The 27,165-nt window shown below is 39.1% G+C and overlaps 1 protein-coding gene across 5 annotated transcripts in view; it reads left to right on the top strand.

Moving 5' to 3' along the window:
* The window catches only part of CBFA2T2 (CBFA2/RUNX1 partner transcriptional co-repressor 2), a 125,513-nt gene that overhangs the window by 50,312 nt on the left and 48,036 nt on the right, over positions 1-27,165 (top strand). The window contains exon 1 of one of the 5 annotated variants that reach the window (XM_042461878.1): positions 2,550-2,897. The exons of the other annotated variants lie outside the window; for them this stretch is intronic. The gene's annotated coding sequence lies outside the window, so the exon portion shown is untranslated. Of the gene's footprint in view, positions 1-2,549; positions 2,898-27,165 lie in introns of those variants that run through there. 5 annotated transcript variants of the gene reach the window in all.

Raw genomic sequence — 27,165 nt, 5'->3', positions numbered from 1 at the left:
CATACAGCCACCAGTTACATGTGCTGAATGGGCAGCTAGGATCACTTGCTACATGCTCATACTGTAGTGCAATTTTTGTCATCTGAACAAAGTTGAGCATTTATTTTACTTACGCTTGTGTGATGCATACAGATTTTCGTGAGAGCATAGGCTTCTTCCGTTCCTTTAATTTGGGTTGAGGTTTATTGCTTCTCTTTTAAAAATATGTGCAGTGACATGTACACACACAAAAGGGATGTGTATGGAATGCCTTGTAGCTGGTTGAATAGCACATGGGAATTCAGGAAGGTTTGTGGTAATAAAATGGAACATGAGTTTGCTAGGTTGATGCTGTGCAGCCAAGCTGTGCTGGACAGCACTGAGGACAGCTGGTTTTGTCTGTCCTCCCTCCTAATCCTGCTTTCTTGTTTTGGACCTAATATCAAATGCTGCAAGGTTGGGCCTCGCCAGTAGTTGAAAAATGTAAAACCTCGTTACAGAAGAGAATGAGTCATCTATGGCAGGCCCCCTCTATAAGAGCAGCTTCGTATATTACCATTTAAGGGATAAATCCACTAGTCTACCATCTTGGCATAGTGTGTAAGGGAATGACAAAACATAAACTTATTTTGAATGAGAAGGCTGTTGAAGACAGCTCATTCATTTGTTGGCCCCCTTTCTGAATAATCACCCTCACTTCTTATGTGTACGATTCCATCCCTTATATATTTATCAGGGTTTCTTTATATTTAGGAGCTGGAGAACTTGGAATGTTGTCTGGTGCTTTTGTTACTTTGGTGTTCTGCTTCACCTTTTTTCTTCTAATAACAATTGAATCAGTGTGATATACGGTTTGGTGTTTGACTAGGAATCTGGAGATCAGGTTTTGAATTCCGACTTGTGGGATCCACTGGTTGTACTCTTGGCGTCAGGATCCCTCTCTGACAAATCTTGTCCGAGTTGAAATCAACGGCCCACAACAAACCAACACAGCTACATTTTAGCAATAAATAGCAAAAATACATAGCAAATAACAATAGTAATAAAATTAACAATGAAAAATGCATGACAGTTAACATAGCGAATCAATAAAATGCAAAATTAATCTTCTCAACCCCCATCCCAATCCTAAAGTAAAAGAATGTTAAGCAACACATAATCTTAAACAGTACAATCTAAACCCAAAAGGGGGGGGAACCCAGCTGTGGGGAGGCTTCTTATTGGGGCGATTGGCTTATTATTATTATTTTTAACTTCTGTATACCTTTTAAATAATTTTATGCTAATTTAATGTGATTATTTTTATTTATCTTTTAAAATTATTGTTGGGCTTTTAATTGATTGTTTATGTGACCTTCTTTGGGTCCCGCTGGAGAGAAAATAGCACACAGATAAAATAAATTTTTTAAAAAATGATAGTGACAAAATCTGACTTACATCAAAAGAGAGAGAGCTGGCAGATCAACTGAAACATGGTCAAAAGAAGAAAAAAAAAAACCTGACCTCTTCTAGAGATCACCATCCAGGTGTTTTGGAGTACCGTTCCTATCCTCCTTCACCATTGGTCATGCTGGATGAGGCTGATGGGAATTGCAGTTTAAAATATATGGAAAACACTAATTTGAAGAAGGCCACGATAGAGTAACTGGGAATAATATTCAGAAAGTAGTTACCCCTCTTTTACTTAGACATTTGTTGTGCCCATTTGTTGCCTATGGCCAGTAACTGGCAGTGAATTATGCAACCATATTGATTCGTTTTTTATCCACTTGATTGGCTCTTTGTATTCATTTGTGTTTGGCATTGTAACGCATCTCTTGCTATCTCTTGTCTTATTGAAGCCTTGTTTGATTTTCAGAACAAAATGACCACTAGTGATCTTTGACAAATGTGTTATCCGTACCTGTTTGTTTAGATGATGGCTAAGCGCACCTGGCAAAGTAATCCCATGATGGCTTATGGCACAGTATACAGTGCGCCTGCGCCGTACGTGGCCTTGAGCATACGCGCTTAAGCCGCGGCACGTGCGCGGGGCGGAAGGGGCGGCGCGTCCCATTCAATTGAATGGGAGTGTGCGCCGCCACACACGAGCCCCATTGTTTCCAATGGGGCTCGAGCATAGGCGGAATTCGCCTTACACGGAGGGATCCGGAACGGATCCCCCGTGTAAGGCGAGGACGCACTGTATTCTGTATATTTGTTGCTTTGGTGAGTCAGGGCACTTAGCGAATTTTGCTGATGGCCTTTATGGAAGGCCTTTCCTTTTAGCAAGAACCTAAAAAATGAGAAGTCCACCGGAGCTTTTGAAAGGGTCAGTCTAGGTAGGTATGTGTTGTGGTCATAGCCTTTGGAGCTCTGGATCACTATGGATCCTGAGTAGTTTTAGCACAATGCTATTCTTCCTGCTAGTCATAGACAAATGATGTGTCTTTAACATGTTAATGTCAGACTAGCTAAAAGCCACCAGTAGGTGTGTACTTAATGACATCAGCTGGCAAAGAGCCCTGGTAACAGAGAGCGGCAAAGGGGCAAAGGAGAGCTAGATAAAGAGAGGGAGAGAGAGAGAGAGAGTGTGTGTGTGTGTGCGTGCGCGTACATGCGCGTGTGCACACACACACATACGTATGGGGATAGATCTGGGCATTCTGGCAAGGTAAAGAGCTGGTCTGTTTGGCAGGACCATCCCATCTGGGATCCATCTGTGTTTCTCTGGAATCGGACAGGCGGCTCTAAGTCAGTGAGAAATCGCAGATGTGAGGGAGCTGACACATGTCCAGCTAATGAAAAGAGAAGGAAGGGTGGTTGCAGGCTCGGTTTGAGGATTAGGAGTGGCAAAAGAAGACAATTTTTATTTATATTTTAAAGGAATTGGGTGTTTTCGACAGCCATCTGATTATTTGGACCCTTGGGTACATACGGTAAGCAATCGCCTCTAAAGAATAATTCTCTGTACAAGGCAGTTGGATGTTGAGTTTGCTAGGAGATGGTTTTAAAAAATTTCTTGTAGGCTAAACTGCAGCAGAAGCGTGATTTTCTTGAGCTTGCTCTTTGTGTGTGCATCTTTTGTGCAAGAGAAAATCTTAACAGATGCAGTACTTTGCTACATCTTGCCCCCCCCCCCCCCCCACCTTCGGTTTGACTGCAATCCCTCTGTTGTGTCAAAACTTCATTCCATGAGCTGATTTGCTATATGGATTTTTGTATCTGAGAAAAATAGCAAACAGCACAAATCTATGTCTTTCTTTTTTGTGGTTGTGAGAATGACTTTTTATTATTATGAATCCTTGGGAGGGGCCCTAGTTTTTAGGATTTCATAGTCCAAGGGAGAATGAAAGAGCACAGTGAATTTGTGATGTAATAGACTTTCTATGATAAAAAAGGGCCATTCTCATGTATGGATAATAATGGCTGGCATAGTGAGATAGCATTAAAAAAATAGTGAATTCCAGCATGAACCTTCTTCCTTTTCTATCAAATCATTACAATACTAACATTTCCTCGGTTCAGATTCTTCTGCTTGCATAATGTTAGATGTTGTGTATCCCTGTGTGAGATTGTGTCTGATAGACTATGAAAGTGACTGGTAATTCTGCCACTGTTTAACTCTTTTGGTGCAGTCCATGATGCAGCAATGTGTGCTTCTCTGTAAGTCTTTAATTCTCAAGGTACTAGTAAATTCTTTACGTTCAGTAGTTCTGTATAGAAGCTTAGATTTTGTTTTCAACATCCCGCAAGAATCTATGTGTCAGTGTTCCAAAATTATCAGATATTTTTTAAACATGCAGAACTAAAATCCTGACCTGCTGTAGTAGTTTCATTTTTCTCTTTTCTTTGTCACTTTGAAATCTTTCATTCTATAACTTTCCGCTGAGACTGAAAGATTGTAAGGTGGGCAGGACACTTAGGCTGAGGCAAGTTTTATTTCCTGTTGGATTTTTGTATTTGGCTCTTGCAATTTATTGAAAGCTTCATTTATCAGAATACCAAACTGCAGTGTCCTGTTTGTTTGATTCTTCATTGTTGTGTGACCAAGCTGCAACGTGTTTTATGTATACAACTGTGCATATATTTTATACAGCTTTTACTGCCTTGAATTCAGAAATGTTTAGGCTGAACATGCTTTATCCTCTCCTTGGTTTAGGGAAATAAAAGGTGACTGCATCTGTGCTGCTGCTCTTTCCCTATTTTTGGTCATTTTCAATCCATTTCCACTGCTAAGAAATCATTTCCACAACTGGGTAGTGTGCAGTATTGCTGTTTCTCATGAGTAATGTACATGAAGATATCCAGACAAAAAGCACAACTCTGAGAACATTGGCATTGAATTATTATGCCATAATGTTTCACATTAAGTGTTGTCTTCTCTTCCTAGAAAGTTCTGTGTGGCTCTGATTCAGCTTCCTTTCCCCCCAGGATCCTTGTAATTAATCTGGGACATTGTACATGATACATTAACATTATGAGGTTGTACAGGATCGTAGTGGTTGCTAGGTAAGGAAAGATGAGAAGAGCAGGCAAAAGGCAAGAAGACAAGCACATGGTGGATGGTGAAAAAATATTTATTTTCATGGAGCATTAGTTCTAAGCTAGCATCAGGAGTTTGATCACTAGGAATTTAATAATATGGGAATAAATCCTGCACCCATTTCCCTGAAAAAAATAATCTTACGGGAGCAATGGTCAGGGTAAATTCCCATGTTCTTGTATGGAACAAAATGAAATGACTGTAAGCTAATATCATTTCTGAGGAAAACTTTGAAAGATGGGAGAGGGAAGAAGAGCAGAATATGTCGTTGAATTTAGGGTGGGTAAGTGTAGTGCTACAAATGATAGAGAACTTCTACTTGAAGAGTCTTACCAACCCCCTTCAGATGCTGAACTTTCTTATATCTTTAAAAATATTTCCAGAACTCTTCTGAGTGTGAGGTGAATGTGTTCCCAATCATGGCACTGGTCTGTAAGCACTGCTAATGTTTAAAGGATAACAGTCACAGGAAAATGCACTGTAGTATTGCTCTTTGCACTTTTTGAGACAGTTTCAGTTTTCCCAGAGTATCATATGGTCTGAAATACTGTACAGCAAAAACTGTCCAGAATACTCTTCAAGGAAATGTCACCACTGTAGTACTGCTTCCAGACCTCTAAAAACTATTCTCTGAACATAGACATTAAAAAGGAATGAACCTTACATTTGAAAGTGTTTTTGTTATAAGTTTTGGAGGTTTATCATAGCAAGGTTTAGACTAAGGGCTTATCTTTAAGTCAGAGTGAACCAAACTTCAGTATACAGTATAGTCAAAACCAGCCAGGTTTGACTTCTGGAAACTAGTCTTTGGATTTCTAGCCAAGGGCCTGTAAATAAGTTAGAGGGGGAAACATTTAAAAGGTTATTTGGGGATGGCCAAGGAATCTTTGATTCTTGGACCGTTCTTGAAATGCTAAAAACAATTGTTTAAATATATAGTTATATATGGTCGATTCTCTTTATCCACGGATTCCTTATCCATGGATTCAATCACCCAAAGCTTGAAAATATTTAAATATATATATAAATTTCAAAAAGCAAACTTTGATTTTGCCATTTTGAATAGGGGACTCATTTTATTATACCATTGTATTTAATGAGACTTGAGCATCCACCAATGTGTCCAGAGGGGGTCCTGGAACCAAGCCCCACCAGATGCCAAGGGTCCACTGTATTTGTTGCTTAAAGAGAATTAAAATGAATATAATTCCCAAAAGACTGAGGTTGATGGCTAACTTTTCTAATTATAGAGACTTCTTTCTGTTTTTCTTAGTCCTGGAGTGTGTTCATCCAACAAGCGTAAAGTGTCTTCTTCAGAAAGTGGGTGGGAAAAATCAGCTGTTTTTTGATGGAGGTCTTCCATGGTCTGGAATACACTTGCATTCGCTGTGAAGGGCTTGTAGTTTCTCAGTTCTCCCGGACTCTTCGCTAACCAAGGAAGCTGATTTGGGATGACAGCAACGTTTTTATTCTTGAAAGCCTGAAATCTTTTGGGGCCAAGTTACTTGAAGGGCCACCCTCACTCATTCCATCCTGTCAGTACTTTTAGACTAGCTGACAAAGACCTGCACAGCTTCCCACCAGTGAGGACAATCACACTGGATAGCACTAGAGTGCAGGCTTTTTTGGTTGTGGCTCCACAGTTCTGTACACAGTTACCAAGTGGAGTATATCAGTAGGGTTTTTAAAATTTTATTTTAAGAAAAGCTCTTGTTTTCTGTGGGCTTTCCCTTTATTGGGCAAATGGAACTAAGGTCCAAAACACACTGCAGAAATAATCCATTTTGAGACTGCTTTTAACTGCCCTGGTTCAGTGCTAAGGAAACCTGGGAATTGTATTTTATTGTAGCTCCAGAGCTCTTGGATAGAGAAGTCAAAATGTCTCACAAAAATTATTCCCTAGCATTGATCCAGGGCAGTTAAAGCAATCTCAATCTAGATTATTTCTGTAGTGCGTTTTGGACTTTAGATGATTTGAGCAAGTGCTATTTATTTTTCTGAGTAGCATGTTTTTGTTTTAGCTGAGTTTTTTTTATTAGTAGTTACTTTATTTGTAAGTTTATTGTTTTCTTGTTGTGAATTATGCTTATATCAGTTTTACAAAGCTGCTTTGAGAAGTTTTTCCCTTAAAGACAGAATGCTAATATCTTAATATCTGTTCATATTTATGTTGTGCCAACCAAGTTGCTTCTTAGATAAGCCTCAAAGGCGTACATTGGTGTGAATCGACTTTCAGCACACAGTATTTCATGCCTCTTCGTTTGCAAAACTTTCTAATATGTTGGGAAAATGAGAGGATAAACACAAGAAATGGGCTGAATTCTGGAATGATGCTGTTATCATAGTTGTCAGAATAAGATTATTTGAAATGAGGCATCACAGAACTTGGAAAGCTTCCAATCCCTGGTGATCTGGTGCTTAAAATTTTGATGCTGGCACTCAGTTAAATACATTTTCAGTTATGATACAGTGCTGGGAAGTACAACCTTATATGATGCAGTTCTGATAGATATTTCACTGTTTTTCTTTGCAGTTAGGTAGTGTATCTGCTGGTTGTGTTTGTTGGGAAAGGGGAGTGCCCCCCTTGGGTACTTTTGTACTTTAAATCTAACATAAACATTAAGCCCTCTCTTCTCTCAAATGAAGTACATTTCCTAAATCATGTACAGATAGAAAGTGGATGGAGTAAAACAGCATCTTTTGTAAAACATGCTACTCAAAGTGTTTTGCATTGTCCTTCTTTCTACATAGCTTACTTATATGTATATGGTTCATTGGTGAGAGAATGGGATACTGAATTTGGCCCACCTATCATAAAAAATTTCTTCAGTCCTTAAATTTTTGGCATTGCAACAAGTGAGACATTGAAAATCACTGATACCTAGAAATTTCAATTTGTTTATTTTTTTGTATTCACGTTGCTCTTGTAATTTTGTCTGCAACTTTTCTTCAGATGCCTAAACTGTATTTCTAAAGGCAATTTGGGTACTGAAAGAATTTTTGAGGAGAAGAATGCTTATTTGAGGGCAATGCCTTCATTTTTGTATTTTATTTTATTGTATTCTCTATGTATTTTTATTGCTGTTACCAGCCCAGATTCCTTGTAATTGGGCGGGCAATAAATAAATAATCACCATCATCATCATCATCATTATTATTATTATTATTATTATTATTATTATTATTATTATTATGCTTACCTGTACCTACACCCCTATTGATAGGTAAGGAAGTTGACTGCTTTTACTTTTCTGAATGGTTGAATTATATTTTAAGCTATTTATTCTTAAACATTTCACTCTTTGCCTATAGTGATGCAATGATAGAAGGTGGTCCAGTTACAATCTGTGTCTTTGGTTCTGCATGAATAAAGTAGCAAAATTTTTCTTCATGAATTTTATTGGTTCACATTCATGTTAGAACTTGGCTAAAGGCAACAAGAAAATAAATCTTCATCTTTCACAGGATGGTATCATCACCGTCACCATTATTTTAAACGGAGTTGCTCTTTATTGTTCAAGAACTAGCTTTTCTGTGCTTAATCCAATAATAATAAAACGTACTTGTGGCTTTTATTAATATATTCCATTATTTAATTAAAAGTGGCAGTGGAGGCGTAGATGGACACCCAAGCACACACAAAAAGCTAGTGGGAAAATCTCTTACTTAAGAGTACAGAACAGCAGTAGTAGCAGTTTGTGAGAGAAACACTTATGAATTTTCTTTCTCTGTGTACTTGCCTCACCAAATCTTCTCTTTTGACCAGTGAGCCTTTCACAAATTCAGGATCACTCAACAGGTTTACTAGGGTGACAATTTCACAAATATGAAGTGAGTTACTTGAAAGGCATATATCGCTGTGTAGTCCAAGACTTTTTGCTCTAACGGTATTCAGTAGCAATGTTGTATTTGGATGGTGACACAAATTTGGGATGGGAGAGGAGACAGAACCTGTCCATATGCCTTGAATACCATAGATGTGCCTTGATTTCACAGACTCTGGGGGCCTTCCATTAACTTAATTTGACACATATTCTTTCTCCCTCACTCTTCACCAGGGTATTGCCCTGTTCTGTGGGGCAGATTGTGATAGCCTTCTGTCATTTATCTCCTCCTAGGCAAGACAGAGAAGGGGACTACTGAAGCTTTGAAAGAACTCAAACTTGTTGCTGCACAGCAAGCTGTGAATGTTTAGAGACCTCATATGGCTTACACAGGCTGGTGGAGAAGGAGGAGGAGGAGGAGGAGGGTGGGCCACTTTGTGAGGGTAACAGATGTGCCCTGTGCTGTTGACGCGTGCCAGCTCTGTTACTCTGCTCCTAACACCAGGTGCAGCTATTGTTCTAGCGGGTCTCTATTCATCCGGTCTCGTCTGTTACTCTGCTCTTTCTAGCTCATTGTTTTGGAGGGGAAATTAGCATTAAAAACTAATCCCAAGCCCCCATGAGCCTCAACTGCAGGTGACTGTTATTGGCCCCAGCTGCCATCCTTGCGCTTGATTACTTCCATATGGGCTTGTGGTGAGAAGTAGTATCCACTTACCAATTTCTCCACCCTGAAACACATACACTTTATTATCTGCAATGAACAATATCCCAAAATCTATTAGACACCCCCCATAGGCTTTCCCCTCAGTCAGCATTACAGCTATAGTGACCATTTTTACAAGTGAAGCTAATTATATTCTCTTCTCTCCCCCCCTTCCCACTTTCCCCTTTCAGTGCTTCCCAAAGGCACAATAACAGTTGGCTAGTAAGTCAGGACTCTGAAGTAGCCAACTGCATGGATTCTCACTAACTGGAAAACTTAAGTGTTTAAATATATTCCATTGAAGATCTGTGAACCACTCCTATAAATGAGCAAAATGGTGTCAAAAGACAAAAGTGCTAACTTGTTGCACATTAATTTACTAAAAATAGTCAAATAAACACAGAAAGGTGGAACTTGATGGAAGGAGAATAGACATATCTTAAATTTATAGTTCAAGGCCAGAATTCAATTGGAAGTTGTCCTGTGCAAACACTGTAGAATTGAATTCATTTTTAAGTTAGATTTCTATCCTACCTCTTCTCTAGGAAGGTAAAAGTGCACCTTTTCTGCACTTTATCTTCTCAACAACCCTATAACGTAGGTCAGGCTGAGAAAACTTTGCAAAACTTTGAGTTTCTGCTATTGATACTGATGCCAACTGTCAGTATAAATCACCCCAAGTGGTGGGAATGGATGCTCTCCAACTTGTTTTGTAAGGAATCCATGGGTGATGTGTGCCCATTGTGGGGAGCCAAAATCATTCCTCTCTTAGAGCTGATGTATAAGCCATATAGAATGACATGATAAAATTCTGGTCAGTACCAATTCAGGCTACAGATGGAGGGGTCATAGTTTTGAATGTGTTTAGAAATGAAATAGAACAGGGAGAAGATTACACAAGACATTTCTCTTGATGTGCTACTTCACTTCTTGCACATAGCATTTCAACATAAATTCCTGGTGCATTAGTTTAAATTGAAATAACTTAATTCATGGATAATTGAAATTGAAATTGGCAGTCTCTAATCAAAGATTGTCTCCATGCAAGAAAAGAGATTAAATGGGGCCAAGATAACAGTGCTGCAGATGTGTGAGAAAGCATTAATTTTTTTCTCTGGGTCAAGGTAAAAATGCATCTTTGAGGAAGAACTTTTTAATTGCTTTTATCTCACTGCTCCAGCTGGCAGTCTGTCATTGTAAATGAAACTAACCTCTCATATATTTGTCCACCCCATTTTTTTTCATAGCAGCCTTCCTACGCCTTTGTTGCTTGGTGGGTGGAACTAAGAAAGAAGAGATTTAATTAATTATATGAGATTAAACACAGTTAAGGCAAAGTACAATCAAACACCTCCTCCTCAATGAAGAGCTCCCAACTGCACCTAAGTGCTCTCTCCCTCTGATCTCCTCCATACATGAACACAAAAAGAATAAGGAGGAAACATCTGTGAATTACCTGAGCCATAGTCCGTTCTAAAAAAAACGGATTAGAAAAAAACCCATTAAAATGTGCCCTAGGCTGAGAAAGTGTACCTGGCAAACACTAACCCTTATTCTCTTTATATTTTTACCTAGACATTCAACATATTCACAGAAATGAAACCTAGAAAGGCACTGCGAGGCTTCATATCGGGTTAAACCTTCACTGTGGTCATTTCAGAGGGAAATGCTTTTTTTTTTTTTTACATTTGGCAGCACCAGAACATGTCCAAGATGCCCATCTTGGTCTTGGTGATTCCAGATTTGTCAAAGTCTAATACATATCCCTAGTTTTTAGAAGTTTCAAAGGGAAATAGGTTGTTCTATATCATTTTAATGCAGGACATTCCCTAAAGATTCACCTTTATTTTATTTTCTAGTAAAAGTACTCACCTTAACAATAATTATACAATTATTCCAATTTAAAAATAACTCTGGTTACACACTGTTATGGTCTTCGTTGGATCCATGGCTACTTCAAATATCTAGTTTTCACAGTATTGACGATATAAAGGAGAAAAACATGCCCAAGGATACAGTTTCTTTTTCACTTTATAGATCTTATACATTTCCCCACCATATTTAATCTCCAGAAGTCTTAGCAGCAAGCAGTGCACTAGCCTATTTTCTTGGTTTTTTTCTTGCCTCGAGAATTGTAACAGTAGAGCCCTCTCCTGTTTTCTAGCCCCTTATTTTTCATTGAGTTATGGCAGGCCTCCTTTTTGCTTCTGGGAAGTCACCCCATTTGGAATTTCAACTTGAAAGTAGCCATTACAACTTGGTCAGTAGTCAAAAAGCTGTATCAATTTTTGAAGCACTTAGCATGATATCCTGATTGCTTCCAGCCCCCACCCCAATTTTGACTTCAAACTGGCCACTGGAACTTGACACCAAGCAGAAATACCATCAGATTTCGAGGCAGCAGCAATGGTTTTTCTGATGAGGTATGGCAAACTGCCTTTTCCCTTCTAGAAAGTGCCCCTGTTTTTAATTTTAGCTTGAAACTGGACATTACAAACAGGCACTATGTTGAATTTTGAAGCATCTACCATGTTTCCTGATGAGTTGTATCCAATCCCTCCTCTTTTGCTTCCATGTCTCCATCCTCCTTGGAATTTTGGCAAGAAGCACAGCACTGCAACTTGTGTTTTGGACAACCAATAATGCATCACCAAATTTTGAAACATATATTATGAACTATGGCTGCTCTTCATACACAGATTTTTCTCTTTATGTACTGTTGATTTTTAACTAGTTTTGTCTCTACAAACAAATACTGTGATTTCAAAACTAACCAAACAATATGAAAAAAGAACTAACAGTGGAAACAATTCAATAAAACATAAATATTTAGGACAATCCAAACTATATTAATAAACAATATCATGTCCATAGACAATATAGCAAGAAAATAAAGACACAGGATCCATGTAGTGCCCCCTCCCCCGTACATCTCCATTCAAGTAGTCCTTATAGTAGTACATATGCCTGTACCACTAAAGATGGAGCCACTAGAAAATGAGCAGAAGTGAAGAGAACAAATAGCCAAATGACCAATTAATAACTAGTGATATGGACCACAAAAACCGCCCAACCCTTCAATATAAATTTTTGCCTATCACAAGGCAAATATATGGAAGCAGCTAAAAGGAAGGCAACCAGCATTGCTTCCATGATGTACCCACAGTCCACTGAAGTTTCTAGTGATTGTGGTTATATAGCCCAACATGTGAAGTGTGCCAGTGACACTTCCAGGTTGAGGACTGGCACAACAATCTTAGCCACTCATTAGATTTGAGATTTCAAGCTGTTCTATATACGAGTCAGATAAATCCATAGGTGGAATAGAAAACTAGGGAAGGAGTGATAGTATATCCCCTCAACCACACTCTTCTACTGCCACTATTGTTCACACTTTTGGGCGTTTTTGATGTGGGGCACGAGAGGGTGTTTTCCCTTTCTTAGTCTGAAATAAGCTGTACCTTGGGCTCCCGTGGAGAAAATGGACACCAGTTTTTGAAAGGTTTGAACACACAAGTGCATAGCATGCAGAGCAGGTGGAAGAAGCAAGCTGATTAGGCTCTTGTAATATCTAGCCATTATATTACTCAGGGCTAATTCTTCAAAATCATCTACACTCAGATATAAAGATGCTTATTTTTCTCACACACTGTAGCACTTAGCAACCTATTTCCTGTATACTATGCTTAAGTGGATGTTATACAGTATAGTGGGCACTTAGAGAAACTAGGCAGTTTTGTGTTTTGAACACATAGCAACATTATATTAATGTAATGGTGCTGCCTGGTGGTTAACCTGGCGGAGAGCTAAGATGTAGGCATTCTGTTCTCACAGAATGACACTCAATTACTGGAAACCTTCATTAAATCCTATAATTCCTCTGTTTACCCAACCTGCAAAATACTGCTGATTCTTGCCATCAGTTGCAGGAGTTTAGACAATTACTGCATTGGTTTCCCAGCAATGTACAGCAGACATTTATTCTAGTTTTCACTTTCTGACAACCTCTTCTGAATTAGATCTAAAGATAACCCATGTGGAGAATAGAAGCCCTAAACTTGGGGGGCCAGCTTGAACATTCCTGGTTCTTGGTTAAATCCTTTAAATTTAATCATTTTACTGTATTTAAGTTTAATCATTTTAGGCTATTGAACTTGCAGGCACTTGAGGTTCCATTTTCCCTCTTTTTTAGGTTTGGTCATCTTTGGTCAGAATGAGTGAAGGAGAAGCTTCTTTTCATTTGTATCTCTGTCTGGACATGTGAGAAAACAGATATGGAGTTCTGTCTCCTTTGGTGGATATGTATGTGGGTGGGACAGAATTGATTTTTTCCTGCTGTGTTTACAAATTAATGGGACGAACTTCCCAGCTGGTGGTGATCAAGCAAGTTGTTTGATTCCAGCTGCTGACACAACCATTTAGCTAATGTGTGTTGCAGAAGACTTTGACTGCTCTCTCTCCCCCCCCTTCTCTCTCTCTCTCTCTCTCTCTCTCTCTCTCTCTGTGGGTGTGGGTGTGTGTGTGTGTGGGAGGGGAGGTAACACTGGGAAACCGTGGAGAGAAGTCTTGGAAGGGACCGCTCAAGTAACTTCTGAGTTGCTTCAAGTTTGCATAAACCTGGATTGTGTGCATCATAAGTGTAGAGGAGATAGGGAATATTCTATTTTTCATGCTAAACGGGAAGTGCAAGTCGCTGACACATTCAGTCATAGTTTTATTTGTAACTTTCAAACATCAACATCTGCAGTGCTTGCAATTATTTATGAAGCAAAGAGTGCTCAAAGCGTCTTCTACCTGATTTCTCCAAAGTGGGCTTTGGTATGAGAATTGTGGCATTGAACCTATATTGTCAAGACGTAACACTTTCCGTCTGGAAATGTCCATTACAAATGTAGGTATTTCTCAAGCTGTCACTTCCTTGCAAAGTAACTTGCATTGAATAAATGCCTGCTATTATGGAAAAGATATGTGGTGTTGAATGCTACTGTGTGAAAGAGCATGAGGATCTTGAGGAATATGTCAAAGTTTACTAACATGTTTGATCAGGATGCCCCAAGACCAAGTCCAAATTGGGAATGTGACCCTTCCATTGTTAAATTCACACCTGCTAAGTGGAAGAAAGCTTGCCTATTGTCATAACTCATTTTTTAAAGGAAAAGATGTTTTACCTCAACGGTTGTGGGATCTACTTCATAACCCCCCCCCCTTTTTTTTTTAAAGGACCCTGAGATCCACCAACTCAGGTGAAGTGTTTGCATAATGTATCAGACATACAATTAGAATTAGAAAGTGTCCCCAAGAACATATTCAGCCCAGGAATTCATTTGCATTGCTAGAATTGAGCTCACAGCCTTTTCAGACTGAAAACACCATGCTATGTTTAAGCAGCCGGAGACTTGAGACTTGTTAACTGTTGCTATTTTTAAAGATTTTGAAGTCAGAATCTTTTGTGAGTCTCTCAGAAATCTACCATCAGATTGTAGACTACTGTTACCCACTTTACCCAGTGTTCCTGTTCCCAGAGGAAATGGATGATACAGATGACTCCAATCAACATTTCAGCCACTGTTTCTGAACTGACTTATACATTTTATTTATCTTTATTCAATTTGTTAGTCTCCCTACAACATTGGTTCTCAGAGTACCAATAAAACCAAACAATTTATTATTTTAACACAAAATGGAATGTAGAATCATTTTATTTATTTATTACACTTTTTGATAGTTCAATAAAGAAAATTCTCTGGGTGGTTTACTGCTAACAAAATAACACAAAACAAAATTACTAGAATAGGACAAACAATGCAGCACATAAAAACAAAACCAGTCGAACAGAATAAAACATTCCACACACACACACACACACACACACACACACAACTATTTAAGCAGTAATTTAGATGCTCTGAAGATAGCAATAGGTTAAAACCAGCACTGAGGTCCAAAACACACTGGAGAAATAATCCAGTTTGAGGCTTCTTTAACTGCCCTGGCTCAATGCTAAGGACTTTTGGGAACTGTAGTTTTGTGAGACATTTAGCCCTCTGTCAGAGAGCTCTGGTGCCACAACAAACTACAATTCCCAGGATTCACTAGCACTGAGCCAGGGCAGTTATTGCAGTCTCATACTGGATTACTTCTGCAGTGTGTTTTGGACCAGAGTTGGATGGCCTAGAAAGAGAATACTACCCAGTGCAAGTGATGCAATTTTGGTAATTTATGTAAAAGCAAACCTCTTCTGAACAAATCTTGCCAAGAAAACCGTATGATATGTTCACCTTAACGTCACCATAATTCTGAAATGATTCACACAGCAGCAGAATGATAATACTTGTATTCATCCATACTAAGTATTCTTGCCACCATATTTTGAACCAGCTTAAATTTCTAGACAGCAGCTCCACATACCATATTACAACAATATAGAGACCATTTTAAGTCATTTCATATAGAAACTCATTTCCCAGCTGCTTCTAAACCATGTGGATGAAGTAGTTGTAACACAACACCATGTCACATCTTTTCTCTGTGCATATACTGTCAAGATGAACCCTCATAATAACAGCCGCTGTGTGAAGTTCTTTTATTTTCTTACAGAATCATTTTTATTAGACACACACAAAGCAAATTAAATACATTTTATATATCTAAAAAACTGCAATACAAACAATTCTACACGAAAAACTACTGACTTCCCCTTCACTTTCTGATGGTTACATCCCTCTGTTCTGTTATACTTCCTTAAAACCATAATATATAATTTGCTACTACTTAAAAAGCAAGTTCTATTCTTTTAACAAAACATAAAAGTCAATATATGACCCTAGTGTGCAGTTATAAATGAAGTAAATGATTCCAAGTCTTTCAAAAAGTTCATCAGAATTATTTTTTAAGTTGTTGACTATCTTAGGAAATTCTACAGTCTTCAATGACCTGTCTTCATAACTTGATATGAAGCTTATTTCCTTCTCTGGGAACATATAATTCTTGCAGTAGAAACCATGTATCATAGGGACTTCCATGATTTTTCTGAGGAGTGCTTCCTTAAGGCAGTCTGTGTTAAACTTTTACCTTGTGGAACACCTGTTAGTATTATTTGGTTTGGTCCTCATTTGCCTTGTAGCTTGTTGTGCCTTAAATTCAATCCTCCTCTTCCTGTCCATAATTTGCTCCATCTTCTTGTATGCCTTGGACACCTGTGCAGTATCTTATGTTTCACTCACACCCTCAGATATCTACCCCTTAACTAAAATACTATCTTCTAACACATCCTCTGTTCCCCATATTGCTATGACCCTGTAGGTGTGTATAACTGGAGTTGCTTCTTTTACTTCGAAAGAAATCATATTCTTGAGATAAAACTACAGTTAACACTTTTGTCATGCACATAGGTTTGATCCAGTGCAGCTGAAGTGTTGACCAATCAGTAGGCTTCCTAAAGGGTGAAATATTTTAAGTGTTGTTCATGCATTCTTGATGGATGCATTTGTACTATGATGAGTTTGCCATGTGTACAGCTGGGGATGGTGGCTGTGGCTAATACAGTGGACCCTTGGTATTTGATGGGAATTGGTTCCAGACTCCCTGTGGATACCAAAATCCATGGATGCTCAAGTCCCATTATATACAATGGCATAGTAAAATGGTGTCTCTTATATAAAATAGCAAAATCAAGGTTTGGTGGGTTTTTTTGGAATGTATTTTTTAAAATATTTTAAAGCCATAAATGGTTGAATCCATGGATAAAGAATCCATGGATATAGAGGGCTGATTGTACAGTAACATTGTGATACACTAGGGTTGCTTCATTTTGGGTCTCCTTGTCTTGCCAGTTTAGTGTCTCAAATAATGATAACATTTTGTTATTAACTACCCTTGAGTCAACTTCATCCCAAGGTGACCCCATGGATGAGACACCTCCAAGGCCCCCTGTCCTCCAGTGCTCTGCTTAAGTCCTGTAAATTCAGACCCATGACTTCCCTAATACATCTATTGGGCAATTTTTCTTTCTTTCTATTGCTCTCTAATTTTCCAAGTATCATTGTCTTTGTTTTTTTGTGGATTTTTTAGGCTTTGTGGCCATGTTCTAGAAGAGTTTATTCCTGACGTATCGCCAGCTGCTGGTGAAACGTCAGGAATAAACTCTTCTAGAACATGGCCACATAGCCCGAAAAACCCACAAAAAACTATGTATGCCGGCCATGAAAGCCTTTGACTTCATGTTATTGTGTTTCTAATGAGTCATGCCTTCTCATGATGAGGCTAAAGTACGCCGACCTTGGCTTCCAGATGTTCAAGGAACCATTTGTTTGTCTTTTTGGCCATCTACGGTATCCTCAGCACTCTTCTCCAGCACTACATTTCAAATGAATTGATTTTCTTGTTATCAGCTTTCTTCACTATCCAGTTCTCACATCTATACATGGTGGTGGGAAATACAGCTTGTATGATTCTAACTTTAGTGCTCAGTTGTATATCTTTACTCTTTAGAATCTTTTCTAGTTCTTTCATAGCTGCCTTTAATATTCCTAATCATTTTCTGATTTCTTGAGTCCTGTCTCTGTTCTGATTGATGTTTGATCAAGGTACAGAAATTCACTATTTCAACTTCCTCATTGTCTAGGTTGAATGTGTGTAGATCCGCTATGGTCATTATTTTAGTTGTCTTTATGTGTAGCAGTAACCTGCCTTTGCACTTTCTTCTTTGACCTTCCTTAATAATCGTTCTGAGTTTTTGCTGATAGTATGATGTCATCCACATATCCTAGATTGTTGATATGTCTTCCTCCTATCTTCACTCCTCCTCCTCCTGATTCTACACTTGCTGTTTATATTATATTTTCTGCGTGTGACGACATAAGGGACCCCTGCACTCAATCCTGCATGCTCATTTGTGAGCTCACTGCCATGTGGACTTAGGCAATATTTATGTGTTAATTGTATGTGCTGACTAACATGTATTTGTCTCTTTCTGTTTAACCTTAGAATGCAGAATTCTCATTTTTAAATACCAATATTCAATGTTCTGGCAAAAAGGTTTAAAAAAGCAACTTCAAATCTGCTTGCGTATTCAGTGTGTTGAGGTATAAGAGATTCATTTTTGTTTAGTATTGAATGTTCTGAAAAGATATGTCAAGAAAGACTGCAAGGATGTTTCATAACCATGGTGGCAGATTGTCTTAAATGTGCCAACATTTAATTCTGTACATCATAGCCACAGAGTAAACTGATGGCTATTATAGTAAAGGGACATTGTTGTCACTAAGCCAGTTCTCATTTCATGTCTGTTACTACTGAGCACTGTCTAGTTTTGAGCTCATGAATAGTTCCCATCATCTGCCTGCATAATTCATGGACACATTATATCTATTTTTTTCTTAAGGGTTTCTTTCTTGTCTTGCCAGTTATCTTCTCCTGGGCAAACCCAATTTGCTTAATGGCCATGTGAATGTAATTGAAAGACTTTCTGTCCTAAGTAATTGGGTGAGGGCTCACCTGTGCTCAAGCCCCAATATGGCTCCATCTGCTTTGCTCAAAGAAATTTATAGGCCCCATAGTAATGATTGACAGTTGAAAAGTGAGTAATGTTTTGTCTTGCACCTGTGGCTCCAGCTTTTAAGAACAAATATTCTGATGCATGATTTTCTTTCTTCATTTTGGCGCTTCTTTATTGTGGTGCCGGGGAGCCTCGCGGTTTGGCCGCTGGGGCTCCTCCCTGCCGCTAATGACAGCGGTCTGTAACGCGCCAAAGACTCCTTTGCTCACTCCTACCATATACAGAGCAAGAAATTACATATAGAGAGCAAGAGGTGCAAGCTGGATTCTCTTAAAGGAAAAGGAATCACATTGCAAACGTATGTTAGGTAATGGAGCACACCAGAGAATTCCAGAAGAACACCAGCATGTGCTTTATAGACTATAGAAAAGCCTTTGACTGCATAGCTCATGAAAAGCTATGCATTGCTCTTAAAGAATTGGGTATGCTACTACATTTGATTGTCCTGGTACCTGTACATAACTTTGTACTCAGGACAATAAGCTAACATTAGAACAGAATACACAGAAACAGAATGGTTCACAATTGCAAAGGGAGCCAGGCAAAGCTGCATTTTATCACCCTGTTTGTTGAACATATGGAGAAAATATCATACACAGAGCAGTTTGGAAAGGAGTGAAGATTGGTGGAGCAAGCTCAATTAGTTCAGGCTGATATGATAAGTGGGTGGTAGTGATAGGAACCAGAGTGAGAGGTTGCACAGATTGTGTGAGGAAGGAGAATTTTGGAAGATTGCATTAGATGGAGAGGATGACTGTGCATGACTATCTGCTTTGAGAGGCAGCATTATAGGCTAATCTCATGTCAGTTAATACCTTGAGTGGAGAAAAACATAGCCCATGAGCTACTTGTGGATATCATAAGTGGGTAATCTTTGCTTTTCTGTTTTAAAGGAAACCATTAATGCTTGCAGATCGGTCTTTGAAAATATGCTTTTGAATATAGTTAAGTCTTTTTTCATTCTCTTTGTCATCTTGAAATTTCATAGGCAATTTGTCCATGATATCAAGATTTCTTTTTTTTAAAAAAGAAATGAAAATAGCAAGACAAGCCTCTAGTTTTTACATTTGTACATGCAGAGGACAAAGCTAAACCTGTGGAAATCTTTCACACTGCTGCTAGACTATGCAAATTAAATACAAACCTTCGGCCTATTTATGTATGTATTCAAAACATTTTATACCAGATCTTGAAGATTCTTTTATTTTAAAGATAATCTGAAAGACCTAACACAGAAGGCCTTTTATGTATATACAGATATTTCTGCTATTCCCATTCTTGTTCTGTGAAGTTGTCTTGGCTATGAGTGAAATTTTGGATGAAAATCAATATATCTAAATGCATTGCTTAAGAGATTCTGCGTTTGTGTATCAGGAACCAGATGTTGTTGCTCTTCAGTTCCACAAGATCTAGCCACCATAGCCATGGTAAAATACAGTGTCAGTTGTAGTTCAGCAACATCTGGAGAATCAGGTTTTTAAAAGTTCCTTTCATGTTGGCTAGGGGATTCTGAGAGTTGGAATCCCAAAAAAGATAACATGTCCATAGTCTGGGCAATCCATGTGTGTATTTCTTTGCAATTTGGCTCCCTCTTCTTGAAGAAAATGCACAAACAGTTCTCCGAGTACCAGAGCTTCCCCATATGGAAAAGATTGGGGTGGCTATTTGTGACTAGAGACATGGCCTTGTGACAGGAAGACCACCTATGCTCTTTATGAATGTTTTAATTAAGCCTCTTGGGTTTGTTTGCCACATACGTGTGAGAAAGGAATCTTATTAAACTAAACTTACAGATGAGAAAATTTTTCAAACCCCTCTCATCATCTGTGCTAGAGAAAACCATAGAAACCTAAGATTGTAATTTACAACCAAAATAGCTGGTATGAAACATTGCAGTCCCTGTCTATGACTGTATTTTTTGCAGGCTCAAATTCTGGCTGGAGATGGAAAGCCACTCTTTCTCTTCTAAGTCCAATATTGATGAGGAAGTTCTTGGATGAGAAAGAAACCAGCATCTTAGGCAATAGATAAGGGTGCCTGCTTTTCCTATCTTTTTCTTTTGTCCCAGATCTGTAGTCATAGTTTTTCATTTTGGCCATACTGAGAAAACGATGGTGTCCAGCTTTGGAGCAAGAATCTTAAGCCATGGTTTGAAGTTAGTTTAAAGATTATGGCTTGTTCCAAATCTAACAAACTAACTGCTAACCAGCTGGCTGGTACCTTTTGTCCTACAAAATGGGAAAGTGGTTAATTAGAAGTTTCCTGGATTTGACTGCAGCTTGAACTAATGGGCGGACAGGCAAAAGGCTTCACAATTAAAATAAAGTTGTCTGAATTTGGCTTCTTAATGCTACATTGGCATGTGACCTGATATTTCTGCAGATCCTTCGGGAGGGTTGGTGGAGGTAAGAAATCTTAAGTACTTATAACTGCAGGGTATGAGCATGCCAGTAAGAAAGTAGCCTTAATCCATAGAAACCTAGCTGCACTTGATACTCATTAAATAAAGGGAATTTTTGCCAGTTTCCACTATTATCATTGTGAGGAGGCACTGGCAGAGTTGAGGTGCCTGTCATTGCTATTTACATAGTTTTTTGTGGCCATGTTCTAGAAGAGTTTCTTCCTGACATTTTGCCAGCATCTGTGGCTGCCATCTTCAGAGAATGCTTGCCTAGAAAAAGTGTGTGTGTGTGTTATGTGTGTGTGGGTGTGTGTGTGTGTGTATCACACACACACACACACACACATACTGTGCTATTTACCTAAACCAAGGCATGGCCAGAGGAAGGCAACACCGAAGGATGAACAGCAGGCAGCTGTCAGAAACCCATGAGACATGGAAGGGAGGCAGCCACCATGGAAGGAAAAGAGCAAAAGCAGGGGAAAGGGTAAAAAGAAGACAGGCGGGGAGGCACGAGAGGCCATAGGCAGAGGAGCACAAGGACAAGAAAAGAAAGATGCAGGACCAGGTGGTCGGGCCAAAGTGTGTGGGAAGCAAGAGAGAGTGCTGGCAGGATGAGGAGGCAGGTGCAACAAGAGAACTGATAGAACCCACTCTGAACAAATCTTGCCAAGAAAAACCTGTGATAGAGTTGCCTTAGGATCACCATAAGTTGGAAAGAACTTGAAGCCACACAACAACAATGTGGAAGACTGCTTCCCCAAGCCAGGAGAAGTTCTGTTTGCAAACAATGATGCCTGAGTAACTGAGAAGGAATTCTGTGCATTTTGTCATAGACTCTTCTCTCAGCTATTTTTTTGAAGGGAGTATTCTGAAATAATGAGAAAGGAACTTTGAAAAGAGAACCATTGTGTGTGTGTGTGTGGGGGGGGTTCTTCTTCATTTAAAGACTTCTTCTCCTAACTGGAAAAATAAATTTTGTTTTGGAAGGAATATGAAAAGACGTAACTTGTGTAAAACTCATGCATGGAGTTGAAGTCATCAAGACCAACATGTGCTTAGCATTAAATATGCAAGTAAATCATCCCTGTGCACAGGATTCAAGATTAAATATACACAAAGGGTTCTTTATTCAGATTTACTGTAATCTGTCTAGGACTAAAAGGCTTTATTTTCATCTTTGCATTTTGTAGAACCACACATTCCTCCCCCCCCCCCCCCCGTGCTTAATAATGCTGGACTATTTGGTTGCTGGTTGTTTGTCCCAATTTTTTTTTAAAACATGCAAGCAGACTTCCCACATATTGGATTAAGTTAACACTTACAGTAAAACCATTTTGTCCCTCAAATTATTTATTGAATGTGTCTTCAATACTGTGTACACCCGGCCCTTTGTATGTATGTATTCTTTTTCCATGGATTTAACCATCCATGGCTTGAAAATATTCCAAAAAAATAAAAGTTTCAAAAAGCAAACCTTGATTTTACCACTTTATATGAGAGGCAGCTTTTTACTATGCCATTGTATTTAATGGGACTTGAGCATCCATGGATTTTGTTATCCACGGGGAGTCCTGGAATCAAATGCCAGCAGACACCAAGGGCCCACAGTGCTGTGCAGTGTGAGATGATTGGTATATTGCTGGCCTTAGTGCATTCCCATTACTGAAAATAGATTCATTTTCTTCATCCCATTCATGCATGACTGTGCCACTAAAACAGCCCGTACACTCAGGTGACAGGACATAGGGACCAAATCAAGATTCCTTATCTTAAATTTGAGTGGAGAACTTGTAGCTCTCTAGGAGACAGCCTTCAGCTTCACCAGCTAGCTTGCTCAGTGGCCAGGAATGATGGGAATAAGAACCATTTTTTCTGCTGAGGGCTGCATTTTGCTTATGGCAATCTGTTAGGCACATGCCAGTGGTGGGTGGGGTCGAGGGTATTGTTGAGTATGGACAGAGTCCAAAGTGGTCATGCTCATCTTTTCTTTCTTCCTCTTACTGTCATCCTGTTTACCGACAGGGCTGCTGAAGGAGACAGATATAGTCACGTTTAATCTGCCCAATAACTAATATTTGTTGGGTGGATCAGTCTTACCAGCGACATGAACTGATGGCTTGTAAAAAGTGTTTCAACTTTAAGGTAGGGACTGCATGAAATTAAGCTGAGGGTTCCAGGCTGCCCACCCTAGTCTACTGTGGTTGACATCAGCAGTTCTGAGACTGTACTAGGGAGCTCATGGGACATGTGTGCTCCACTATTGAGCCCTGGCTTGCCAAAACTGATCAAGTTGTACTGATGCTGCATGGGACCATACACCAGTGATGTCATAGCTGTATCAATTGATTCCCACTAGTTATTATGCTGTGCAGGCAAGTTTGTGAAGTCAGTTCATCTTCCTGCACCTTTTTGTGGGATAGATCTTCCTTTCAGATTTTCTAGCAACCACTGTGTTTTGGATGACATCTCTGATTTCTAGGTGACATGGGAAATACTCAAGTAAATTCTGTTACCTTCACCCCCAATCCTTATTATGATACAGATGAACATACTTGCTGTAAAGATGTTTTAAGATACTATTTTATTGTTCTTTAGAAATGTGTGCATGCGAGAAAGAAACTTGTTTGCTTGGGGGAATGGCCAGAAAATAACTTTGGTTCAGAATTTGTGAGTGCTCAATAATAGCAATTTTTGCTCCAAAGTTTTCTTTGGTTTTACTTGTTATGTCTGGGGAATGTTGGGTTTGGAGTCATTAATCTTCCTCATGTTTTCTTGGCTGAAGCAAATGTAAAACAGATGTTCACATCTGGAAAGTAAGTTCTAGGCTTCATTGTTGAAGTGAAATAGTTCAAATTGTAGCAGGAATATTCAGAGAGTGCTGAAGCAAGAGACAAGTTCATCCCTCCCCCCATATATGAAACTTTTTTGAAAACATGTTGAAAAATCTGCCTTTTTAAAATCTTCAATCCATATTTAAATGTTTGAAGATGAGTATTAAAGAACCCTTGGTTAGCAATGAACAGACTTCAAGTAATCTTTCCTTATAGTGTTATATTTAGTACTGTAGTCCTAAGTAGGTCTACTTTGAATTCCAATGGCACTGCTGAGTAAGAAAAGTTGGTATGAAAGGCAATTCACTCACTCTCAGTAAGTACCATGAGAGGATTGTTTTCCAAATAAGCACATTAACAAGTCATACTGTATACAGTGGTACCTCGGGATACGAAATACCCAGGTTACGAAATTTTCAGGATACGAAAAAATCCCATAGGGAATCATTGTTCCGGGTTACGAATGTTTTTTCGGGTTACGAAAAAACTTTTGGTGCTTTTTTCGGCTTTTTCGCACGGAATCGCGGCTTTTCCCCATTAGCGCCTATGGCAATTCGGCTTACGAAGGCTTTTCGGGTTACGAAAGCGGCCGCGTTACGAATTAATTTCGTAACCCGAGGCACCACTGTATATAATATATAGTTCATATAATGCATGCATGGATATGCCTTTAAGTCTCTTGCCAACTAACAGCGACCCCATGAGTTTTATAGGGTTTTCTTAGGCAAGGAATACTCAAAGATGGTTTTTCCAGTCCCTTCCTCTGAAATATAAACAGCTTCAAACAAACAGCTTCATTTATATATCACTTCATACTGAACTAACAGTGTCTAAGCGGTTTACAGCTGTAAGCTAATTGCCCCCAACAATCTGGGTACTCATTTTAGCAACCTGGGAAGGTTGCAAGCCTGAGTCAAGCTTAAGCCCTTTCGCTAGTATTGAACTCGCAGCCTTGTGGTTTTGAGTGAGTGGCTGCAGTACAGGCATTTAACCACTGCGCCACCTGTAGCACCTGGTATTTGTTGGTGTTCTCCCATCCAAGTAGTAACCAGGGCTGACCCTGCTTGGCTTTAAAAATCAAGTGAGATCCGGTGCCTTTAGGATATATAATAATTATACGTTAAAGTGGTGGTGTGGTTATGAGAGTTAGCAATGAAAGTGATATACAGTGGGCCCTTCCTTTACGCAGGGGACTTCCCGCATAAGGGAAATACTGCATATGGTGGAACCCCATTAAAAACAATAGGGCTCGTGCCCATGGCACAGCTTGGTGTGGCATGTGCGCCATTGCTTTTTCCAGTATGCACCCATTTCTTATTGTGGCGCAGCTTTGAGCGTATGCTGAAAGCCATGTATGGCGTGCCCCATGCATGACGCAGGCACACTGTACTCACCTCAGCCTTAAATTCAACATGATTTTTTAGGCAAGCCACTATTCTTTCTCCATCCCTTCCACCTTAATCATTAATATGGGGGTCATCTCACCCTATCTTTGATTGCTGTAAGAGTTGTGGAGGTAATAAATTGAAAATAATTTGTGTAATTCTGACAAAGCATTACATAAACACTTTATTATTATAAATTGGACATAAAATGCTTTCTGCTCTGCAAAAGCTCTGTTCCACTTCCTAGTCATCTCTTGCCTAGATGAATGCATATCTTCTCTCTCCTGTTCCCTTTTCTCACCTTTTTACCATTAGATCTGTTCAGCACTCACCTGCTAAAATCTTCACCTTTGTCATTGCTCTGACCATGTGACATCCTTTGTTAAATACTATGGTGGCCTCCAATCAATGTGCAGTGCAAATTCTGTGTCCTTACTTTTAGACCCCTCAACAGCCGTAATGCACAGACCTTTTTGTTTATAGTTCAGTACATTACAAATCATGATCTTTGCCTCCTGGGTGCCACCATCTTGCCCCATAGGTTTCTACCCTAAAAAAAACCCTCCTTTCTTTTGTTGTTTATTACTCCTCGTCCATGGAATTGCCTCCTTGTAGACGTGCATGAGGTTCCATTTCCCTCATTCATTCAGTCCTTCCACAACACATTCCTTTTCTTTGAAGCATTTCTCACAGAATTCTAGTTTCTTTGCCCAACTGAAAGGCTGTAACTAGTTCCTTGGAGACCTGTCTTCAAATACTCTGTAAAGTATCCTGCACTTTGCTGGTGCTGTGCAAGTAAGAAAATAATAAAAAGAAAAAAATATCATAAATTATAAATTACCACTCTGTTATTTTAAAAAAAAAGCCCTTGTACAGTAACCAAGGGGCTGGTTTGTTTGTTGACTCTTTTCAACATCTGAGGACTTCACTGTTGTTATGGAAAGGGAGAAGGTGGAATTGTGAGGCATTAAATTTATTTTCAAAGATAGGCTTGGATTTTGTCCAAAATAAGAGAAAGCCACAGCTTATTGACATTATGTTTCTCCCCCTGATGACAATTAATAAAGATATGTGTTCATGCAGGCCATCTTCACCTTTGTTCCTCTTTTATTTTCATCCATCATGCAAATTATATTCCAGATTGCTTCAGTCAGCCACAGATGTCCTTGACTAGGCAGATGTCCTCAACTAGGCAAAGACATGACATGAAAGTAGAATCTTAGGAAGTGATTCCATCATAGTAAGAGACTCTTAAATGACCAGAAAGTGTTCTGAGCAGGCTGTTAAGAACTTCCAAATATCTACAAAATGTACTCACCATCTGACTTTCAACCATTTTTTATTAGGCCACCTGCCCACACATAAATGTGTGAGTCAGTTACAATATATTGCCAGCCTGAAAGGGTTGGGGTGCAAGGAGTACCAACTGTCCTCCAGTTTTCAAAAGCTTTGCCAAGATAACCATGCAAAGGGACAGATTTTTTAAAGTTTTGTAAGACAGAGTTTTTCCAGGGCTTGTAAACTCTATGAGCATAAAAGTGGCAGTTTTTGTGCATGTTTTAATCCAGAATTCCAGTGAATCCTGGCTCGTTCTTCCTAAGAAGCATGCTGATGGACACCACCTGACTGATCCTCCCTGGCTCTTCCCACTGCCAGGAAAATATAGAGGAATCCAAAACTGAGCAAGAGGCATCCAAACCAGGACTTGTGGTTTGTCATTCCTTTAAGAAGGCAGAATCTGAGCCTGGGCTTTATAGCTGGTTTTAGATTTGTTTGACAGGTCAGTAACTCCATTTTGGATGTACGTTTTTGACTGTTAGCAATTTTACTTTCTGTTACTTAGCTCAGGGTTTGGCAGTTCTGTAGTCTTGTAGTTGTTGTTTGGCTACAAGATCTAGCAACCTTAGCTAGCATACCAGGAAATGAGGGATTCTAGGAGATGTCCGACTAGAAGA

Source organism: Sceloporus undulatus, chromosome 4, assembly GCF_019175285.1.
Source record: "Sceloporus undulatus isolate JIND9_A2432 ecotype Alabama chromosome 4, SceUnd_v1.1, whole genome shotgun sequence".
Taxonomy (NCBI): Eukaryota; Metazoa; Chordata; class Lepidosauria; order Squamata; family Phrynosomatidae; genus Sceloporus; species Sceloporus undulatus.
This window is presented reverse-complemented; position numbering and strand designations above follow the sequence as displayed.